The 10036-nt window shown below is 36.9% G+C and overlaps 1 long non-coding RNA gene across 1 annotated transcript; it reads left to right on the forward strand.

The window, feature by feature from the left end:
• Positions 1-261: 261 nt before the first annotated feature.
• LOC123609211 lies at positions 262-9133 on the forward strand. Its single transcript, XR_006717678.1, has 3 exons — positions 262-656; positions 850-1018; positions 8940-9133. It is a non-coding gene; the product is annotated as an uncharacterized LOC123609211 (long non-coding RNA).
• The last annotated feature ends 903 nt before the right edge of the window (positions 9134-10036 follow it).

A 10036-nucleotide genomic window follows, 5' to 3' on the forward strand; every position in this document is an offset into this window, starting at 1 on the left:
TTTTAACAATTGATATTTCAGAAAATAGACTTAGAAGGTGACATCGCTTAGAAAATTGCAGAGGGACGTGGGATTTCCAGGATGCTTTGTAATTCAGTACCAGATAATTTTATAGAAGCCAACTGATGACTCAAGCTCTAATGGAAGAAGAATAAATTAAGAATGACTGAAGGAACTCAAGAAGAACATCTAATTGTGATCATTTATTTTGGAATAATGCTGGTAGGGTTTTTAGTGTTCTATTTTCTGGCTATATGGGAAGGCGCTTTCTTTCTTGATCTCAGCTGCTTTCCTTTTTTTTTTTTTTTCTTTTTAATTGTTGTAAAACATTTATAACAAAAAAAATTTGCCATCTTAACTATGTTTAAGAGTGCAATTCAGTGGCATTAATTACGTTCACGATGTTGGGCAAGCATCATCATATCTATTTCCAAAACTTTGTCATTGCCCCAAACAGAAACTCTGTACCCATTAAGTATTAACTCTCCATTCTCCAGCTCCTGGTGACCTCTAATCTATTTGCCGTCTCTATAAATTTTCTTGTTCTAGAGACGTCATGCAAGTGGAATTATACAATATAGTTGATACACTCTTATCCAGAGGGATACGTTCCAAGACCCACAGTGGATGCCTGAAGCCATGGATAGTACCAAACTGTATGTATACTATGTTTTTTTCCTATACATACATACCTATGGTAATTTGTTTGTAAATTAAGCACAGTAAGAGATTAAAAGCAATACATAATATAAAATAGAATAATTATAACAATATACTATAATAAATCTATGGGAATGTGGTCTCTTTCTCTTCCAAAACTGTGCCTAAACCCTTTTCCTTCTTGTAAAGACGTGAGATGATAAAACACCTACGTGATGACATGAAATAAGGGGAATGACCTAGGCACTGAGACATAGCATTGGGTTGCTATTGACTTTCTGGCCATATGTCAGAAGGAGGACCATCTGTTTCTGGACTGCGGTCGACCACAGGTAACTGAGACCACAGAGAGCAAAAGGTGAGATCACGGATGGCCGGGGGAGGGGAGGATTATATTTGAATTTTTACATCCGGCTTATTTCACGTGGCATAAGATTTTTCAAGTTTCATCTATTTTGTAGCATTTATCGGAACTTCACTGTTTTTTTTTTAAGTTTATTTATTTATTTTTGAGAAAGAGAGAGAGCGCATGGTGGAGGGGAAGAAAAAAGGGAGGGAGCGAGAATCCCAAGCAGGCTCTGCACAGTCAGCCTAGAGATCGATCCAGGGCTCAAAGTCACGAACCTCAAAATCATGACCTGAGCCAAAATCCAGAGTCAGATGCTTAACCGACTGAGCCACCCAGGCACCCCAGAACGTCACTTTTTATAGCTGAATAACATTCTATTATGTGTATATATTACATTTTCTTTATCTATTCATCAGTTGGCAGACATCCAGATTGTTTCCACCTTTGGCTGTTGTGAATAATTCTGCAGTGAGCAAGTATCTGCTTGAGTCCCTGTTGTAATTCTTTGGGGTGTATTCTTAAGAAAGGAATTGCTGGGTCATCTTCTTGATCTATGTCTAATCTCAGTTTAATAACTGTATGTTTGCCTTTTGTTCCCTCTAACTCCTCCAAATTCAGAAACAAATACTTCCATTGAGTTTCTTTACCTTTAATGGCCAGGTAATTATTTGCATTCATTTACTGAAACTAATCAGAATGTAATTGAACAAACTTTTTAATAAAGGCTGTACCTGGAGTGTCATGTTTCAGAATAAATCTCACTTATTCAGATATGAAAAACCCACCATTAAGGGTCAAGGTTCGCACTTCATGGGTGGAACCAATGCCTACAAAGTTCTCCTTGAAAACTGTTCTCATGTTTGTTCTGTCTTACAGGGTCCCAGACTTACAGGGAGACATTAGGAGAAACCTTAGGAGATTGGAGACATTTCAGAAAGAGGAACTCACACAGATTCCTAGGTACTTCAGGCAGAATCTGACAGAGATAGATTTCTGGGGGTTGGCTTTTTAGCCTCAAAATAGAAGAAATACAAGCAATGATTTATTTAAGCACTGGGGAATAGAGATTATTGAAAAATCCAATCTTGGGTTTTTATAAAATCTTTGACAATGTTTTTTATTTTGATGGTTGCTTAATACCATATGACTCTAGACTTGATGACTATCCTATAGTGCATATATGTATTCATTAATATTGAATGCTGCACCCATGAGGCCACACCTTTTTGAAACAAGAATATTCCATGGAGAAAATTTATAAACACACATTTTAAAAATCCAGAACTTGGAAATAGATGAAAAGATGGCTCATATCCTTTCCAATCATACCCAGAGCATTATCCAACAGGACTACCCAAGGATTGTCTGATTCTCTAAGCGTATATGCTTTAATCATTTACTATTAATTAGGGTATGCTACAATCTATAAGGATAGACTTCACGCTGTATAAAAATAATAATTACTCAAATTATTTTTGTCATATGGGCAATGCAAATGAGTTTTACCCTGCAGATAAGCAAATGGCTTCTGTCTGGTTAAGAAGTGTTCATCACAAAGGTGAGAGTTGTATTGCTTATAACTGTGATATTCTCCAGTCTTGTGCATTAACCAGTTTTGTATGGGATGTGGCACTTTTTCCTTCAGGACTAAATACTTCTGCCCCTCTTACACTTTTTAGAGCCAGCTCACCAACTTTTTAATTTTCTCATTCATGATTTAAATAAATCTTTGACATGTGCTCATTCAAAAAAAGAAAAAGTGAACGGCAGGTTAGACTAGCTGCAGACTTTGATGAAAAATCAGAAAGTTCAGATTACAACGGAATAATATCCTCAAAGTGCCCAGAGAAAATCATGGTCAACTTAGGTATTTTCAGATAACTGAAGACAAAGAAAATTCTATCAATCCAATAGAAGTGAGGAAAAGAAGGGAAAGAGACAAAGAAAAAGGACAATAAGCCAGACAGGGTAAATTAGATAGTGGAAGTAAATACAAACACACTAGTAACTTTAAAAATGTAAATAAATGCTTCTATTAAAAATGGGGAGGGGCGCCTGGGTGGCTCAGTCAGTTAAGCATTGGACTTCAGCTCAGGTCAGGATCTCAAGGTTGGTGGGTTCAAACCCCTCCTTGTTAGGCTCTGTGCTGACTGCTCAGAGTCTGGAGCCTGCTTGGGATTCTGTGTCTCCCGCTCTCTTTGCCCCTCCTCTACTCACACTCTCTGTCAAAAATAAATAAACATTTTTTTTTAAATGGGGATTATTACATGGATTTTATTCAGCTATCTGGTGTTTCCAAAAGCTACTAAAACAAAACCTCATGAAAATATTTAAAATAAATACACAGCAAATTATATTCCAGACAAATACCAAAAAGCAATAAATTCCAACACAGAAAATTATTATCAGACAAAATAGAATTTCAGGAAAAATAATCAATAGACGTAAAAAGCTACTGTGCAACAACAAAGGGAAACTTTCTAACAATGAAGCATGAAAATCATGAAATTACATGCACTCATGCGCATAGCTACAAAATACATAGAGCCCAAAAGTGACAGGATTACAATGCAAAGTTGACATACTTCTATCAAACAGAAACATCTAGTTAAGAAAATATTATTGAGGCTAAAGATTTTAATGACAAAATTAAGTTTAATGTAAAAGCAAACATGAAATATTTGCAAAGAATGCCCTGCCTACTAGATCATGAGGATATTATGATAAATTTCAGGAACTGGTGCATATTTTAGGCACTGATATTCTGCTGAGAATAAATTCTCTGATAACAACCCAGTTTAACTGGAAATAAAACAATAAAGAAATGGCAAATGTTATACATGCCTGGATCTATCTTGGTCCCTTCCACCCCCCCCTCCCCCCGCGTATTAGGTAATAATGTATAGTTTAAAGAAAAGATCACAATAAAAATTGCAACATATTTGGAACAAAACAGCATTAAAAACTACTATGTACCATAACTTAGGAAATAGAGCCAAATGTGACTTAAATAGAAAAATGTATGGTCTCGGTATTTTTTTTTTAATATTGAAAATAAATTAACTAAGTATTCAGTTTCTGAATCTGGAGAAAAATCAATGAATTCAAATATAAGAAGAAAGGACTATGTATGAGCCAAAATAAATAAAATTGACTGGAAAATATAGACATCATTTGTAAGACACATATATTTTAAAAATTACGTAGCACAAAAAAATCTGGCAATATTAGTCAGGAAAAAAGAAATCAAGAAATCAATCAAAAAGAAAAGAAATAACAACTTTAGGGGAAAATGGGAAATAACTATCAATACATTTGAGATTTTTAAAGCCAACAGATTATCATCAACAATTTCATGCCAGTACACTGAAAACTTAGTCAAATGTATAATTTTTGAGAAAAATGTGAATTAATAAAAGTTATTTTATAAACAAGATGATTTATAAACCATTATATATAAATTTATTTTGATATTTTCCTCCAAGGGGAACTCAGAGCGGTTACCAGATCTTCCACAAATAATATTTACATAATATATAAAGCAATTTCAAAGAGTAGAAAAAAGGAGAAATTTTCCTAGAGATCAAAACACAATATGAACAGTTCAAGAAAGGAAAATTATAGGTTAATTTCATAAAGTAGATGTAAAAAAAAATCCTAAATAAAATATTAGCAAGCACAATCTATTAATATAACATTTTGTAAAAATTGGTGAAATATAACAGCAACAAAACCCCAGAATGCCCAAGTACGGTTTATTCGAGAAATGCAAAGATAATTTGCTATTAAAAAAACTTCACACATTAATAGATTGAGGAAAATTAGATGACCATCTAAATAAGTGAAAAACAAAAATTAATCAAATTCCACAGCTCATGAATAACAAATGCTTTTAATATTCTAAAAATATAAGGTCTCATGAATGATTTCTACCAAAAGTCTACAACAAACCTTACAGAGAATGGCGGCACTTCAAGAATTTTCTCAGGCATCACCATTTTTATCATTCACAGTCCGGGGAGGGCTGAGTAAAAGCAATAACCAACAACAACAAAATGAATCAAATTTTTAAGAACTGGAAAAGAAAAACCACAATGTTCATTACTTACAGATAATGCAATTATCTACAGAGAAAAACCAAGAAAATTTTCAAAAACATCATTAGAATCAAATGTATTCTAATGTATTGCATTTACAGACTAATTTGGAGAGACACCCGAGCTGAATTTTTATCATGCTGACACTTTCCATCTATGAATAGGGTGCGTTTCTCCATTTATTTAGGTCTTCAAATAATGTATTCAAATACATTAGAAAATGTATCGAGATTGCTGGATTCAAGCCCACCACATAAAATTTGTATTTTTCTCTGCCACAGAATAAAATATTTAACCTAATCATTAAAAACAAACAAAAGTCTACTCTGTAGTAACTTGTTTCTTTCCTCCTGGAAGCCTAAAGGTTTTTAGTCTTTATTACCCACTTTAATGAATTTCACAGGATGTGCTTGGATTCTGTCTTTTCTCCTCAATCCTCCTTACAACTTGGGTAATTTTTCAGTCTCCAGATTAAGTCTCACCCCTTCCTTTCAGGGCTTCTTTACTAATATGGAATAACTTTTACTAATTATTTACTAATTATTCACATATTAAGTCTTGGGAATGTATCCCTGTCTCTTCTCCCTCATCATTTCAGCCTCTTTATACATTTGCTCTGTGCTCTGAAGTCATTCTTGTGCTTCATCTCCCAGTCTACTGATTAGGGTCCCAACAAGCTCTCCATTCACTGTCACCAAAAGCCTGGTGCCCAGCGGGATATCTCTCAGCTGAGATTTAAATAGAGCCCAAGGCCTCATCTATGTCACAGGGCATAAAGTTGTATGTATCCAATGGCTCAAGGGACACAAGTAGCTTGGGGCATAGGGAATGAGGGAAATGTAATTAGTTTACATGTTTCTATTCACGCCCCTTGACCAAAAGATCCCATTCACAATAGCACCAAAATACAAGATGTTGCAGATATGTGCAATCAATGCAACAAAAATGTAACAAGTTATGAGGGGAAAAATCCTAAAACATTATTGAAGGACTTCAAACAAGACCTAAATAAATGGAGAGGTATTCATAGGCGGAAAGGGTCCACATGATAAGAATTTAATTTGGATGTCTCTCCAAATTAGTCTATAAATTCAACGCAGTTCTAACAAAAATTGCACCACATATGTATGGAGCTTGATGGATTGAATCTAAAATTCATATGGAAGATTATAAGTTCAGGAAAAGCTAAGACAACTCTCAAAAAATAAAAGAGAGATGAAATTTGCCATATGACACAACGAGGCTTATTTTAAAGTTAGAATAATTAAGACAGTGTGATATTAGGCACAGTGAGAGAATTATAGATAATTGGAATAGCAGCGAAGGACAACTAATAAATTCAAATATATTTGGGAGTTTATTATATGACCATGGGGTCAATCTACCAGTGGGTGAGATTAAATATGCTTAAATTTCTATATCATTTTTAGCTAAAACTGAAAGAGAAGTTAATCTCGATCAATATTTAATATGCACACTATATTGCATCTTTATTAGGTACTATGTCAGCAGACAGGGGTCTCTTACGGTGGGTAAGTACCCTGAGAAAGGCAGGAATACCACAACACAGAAGAGTTGCCCTCAACCACCATGAACAGACCTTAAAAATGCCCCAGATTAAATGTAGAGATAATACCACACTTAAAATACATTAAAATACATTCACTATACATATATATATAAGATCATTGCAGCAAAGACATTGAAGCCAGAAATGTATCAAGGGCCACAGATTATTGTTTATGTGGCTAATTTTGTCAAAGTCTTTACAATACAGTAGAAAATATATGGTATTTCACAATGAAATAGGTGAGAGATGGTGCAAATGTGTTGTTCTACAAAGAAGTTCATGGTTTAGTTTGTGGCAAGTTATTTTCAATAATTGTCAAATTTACAGTTGAGCTGCACATAATTCTTTTACGAAGTGACAAGTGTTCCCAGTTTGCTGACCTTTTCTACGATGAAAAGCAGCTCTAAGTAGTTTGCTACTAAAAAAAAAAAAAAAAAAAAAAGAAAAAAAAAACAGTTTCAGGAAAAAAAAAATCATATTTAATCTGCCCCTTAAAAAGCAAGAGAACTTTTTAACAACAGTTGAAAAAGAAACTGCTTTTCAAAACTCAGTCTATGGATTAAGCATTTTGCAAAAAGATATTTGGGAACATTTCCATGAATATGCAGCCTTACTGCAGTAACAATATAAATATCTCTTCTATAAAATATACCGTATATGCATCTTTAAAACTGTAGAAACATAATTTTCCAACCAGCTTAACAATCATACCAATGAAACACGTCTGCGGGTTTTGAACCAGACCCCCCGCCACGTGGGAGGTTTGATGGGGAACAAAGCCCATGTCATCACAGAGCAGAAGGCAGATGAGTAGATCAGCCATTACTGCCAAGTGCAGAAGTGCTCTCCGAGGAGGAGGGCTCCTAATTCAGTCTCGAGGGGGAAATGAAAGCTTCCTGATAGAAGTGATATCACAGTTGAAATCTGAAGGATACGCATGAAAAGGTGGGTTAGAGAAGGAGGTAGTAAAGAAAGTGGGATAAGGAAAGCTCACTGTTCACCCAAATGGACCATAGACCATAGCATGGCGGGGCCCACTGGCCCTAGAAGGTATCATGCTCTTCTTATTCTGACATCACAGAACCTGACCCTGAAAGTTTGGGTGGATATTTCAACTGGAAACTGGAAACTGGATATCCAAAGTTGGGTGGATAATGTCAACAAGAGAGGCACGGGAAGAGAAGGCTGCTGGGATCAAAACGAGGTCCAAATGCAGGGGACACACCCTTCCTCTCCTACCCCTTCCCATCATTTCACAACACTCTCCTCAGCCCTTATTCTCTCCCTCTCCCCTAAGGTATGCCACCCAGGCATCAGGAACCTGACCCAAGAACAGCCATGTCCCTTTAAAAAAAAAAAAAATCTCTTTTTTATATATGGTTGACGAAAAAAGTCATATCTAGATTGTCACTTGGATGCAGAAAATATGGGGGTTAATGCTTTTCTCCTCGTGCTCCAATCTAGGTTACCAGAGAGTTCTTTTCATTGAGTTTTTCACCCCAAATCCAGATAGCCATGCAATGGTACTCTGGTTTCCTTTGCTAATGTCCCTTCTGTATGTATTTCTATCAGGAACCTCTTGGGGAAAAAGGTGTCACCTGTGGAAGAGTGACTGGGTCCCTGGCCTAGCAGTGGTCAGACTTTACTGGGCACACAAATCAGTGCTGGGGTAAGGTGTGTGGGTCTTGTGAAATGCAGATTCCCATCCAAGTAGGTCTGGAGTGAGACTCTGATATGCCCTTTGAACAAACTTCCAAGTTAACAAAATCCTCAGCCATCTTTTTACCTCCCCAATTTCCTGAAATAAGAAAGTACCTGATTCCTTTATTTTTTTTTTCAACGTTTATTTATTTTTGGGACAGAGAGAGACAGAGCATGAACGGGGGAGGGGCAGAGAGAGAGGGAGACACAGAATCGGAAACAGGCTCCACGCTCTGAGCCATCAGCCCAGAGCCTGACGCGGGGCTCGAACTCACGGACCGCGAGATCCTGACCTGGCTGAAGTCGGACGCTTAACCGACTGCGCCACCCAGGCACCCCGAGTACCTGATTCCTTTAAATGAAATTATGACTTAAATCACAGAAGATATTTATGCCATATCCTATGGGCTGAATTGCATCCCCTCTAAATTTCCGTGTTGAAGTCCTGGTGCCCAGTACCCTAAATGTGACAGTATTTGGAGACAGGATCTTTAAAGATGTGTTGAATTAAAATGAGGGCGTTGGGGTGGACTCTAATTCAACCTGACTGGTATCCCTACAGGAAGAGGAGATTTGGACACACAAAGAGACACAAGGGGCACTCCACAAAGGAAAGAGCGTATGAGGACACAGCAAAAAGACAGCCATGTGCAAGCCAAGGAGAGAGGCCTCAGGGAAAACCAAACCGGCTGACAACTTGGCCTTGGACTTTCAGCCTCTAGACCTGTGGAAAATAAATCTCTGCTGTCGAAGCCACCCAGTTTGGGCTATTTTGTTATTGCGACCCTAGCAAACTAATACCTTGTGGTATTAAAAGAATTTGCAATCTTTGGGAAGTAACAAAAATAGTACAGGGAACTTCAAGTTGAAAATAGGCACTTACAGAATAGTCCATCTGACTTTCAAAAATGGAAACAGCATGAATTCCAAAAATTGCAGGTGAGCACAGTTGAAATGAATTCCCGTGGCAAAATTTTGGACAGGATTGTTAAATAGGTGGCTGGTGAGCTCTTAGAAAATAGAGCCATAAGGGAAAAGCTGGGTTCACTCAGATTGTCATGCTGAGCAAACCTCATTTCCTGTGCTGATAGGGTGGTAGGTGGAGATTATGGGAAGGCCACAATCATACGGTATCTAGATTTCAGTAAGATATTTAGTAAGAGGCTGTCCTGTGATCCTTCAGGGAAAGAAACGGAAATGTAGAATGGACCAGGTTTGGCATTGGGTGGATTTGTGTCTGACTGAAATCCACGACCCTAGGATGTTAATCAAGAAAGCATTATAAACTTGCAGATTAAGACCACAGTTATGCCCATAACAATGACAAGTTACAGCTCTAATTGCATACATGCAAACACAGAAATTATGTGTGGCAAAGATTGCTCATTTCTTCCAATTTTCCTCTTCTTTCAGAGAATAGAATGTTTAGCTAAGGAGATGAACATCCGGAAAAAAAGAAAAAAGAAAGACTACATTTCCAGCTTTTTTTTACAAGCTGGTGTAGCCATGTGACTAAGTTCTGTCCAACAGGATGAAAGCAGATGTGATGTGTTCTGGGGACGACGTCCTTAAAAGGAAGATGTGTCTCCCCCTTTACCGTTTACCACGTCTTATTGAATAGAATAGAAGCATGTTGGTGAGCCACCTTGGCCGAGGGAT

The sequence above is a fragment of the Leopardus geoffroyi genome, chromosome B2 (assembly GCF_018350155.1).
Source record: "Leopardus geoffroyi isolate Oge1 chromosome B2, O.geoffroyi_Oge1_pat1.0, whole genome shotgun sequence".
In the NCBI taxonomy this organism is placed as follows: domain Eukaryota; kingdom Metazoa; phylum Chordata; class Mammalia; order Carnivora; family Felidae; genus Leopardus; species Leopardus geoffroyi.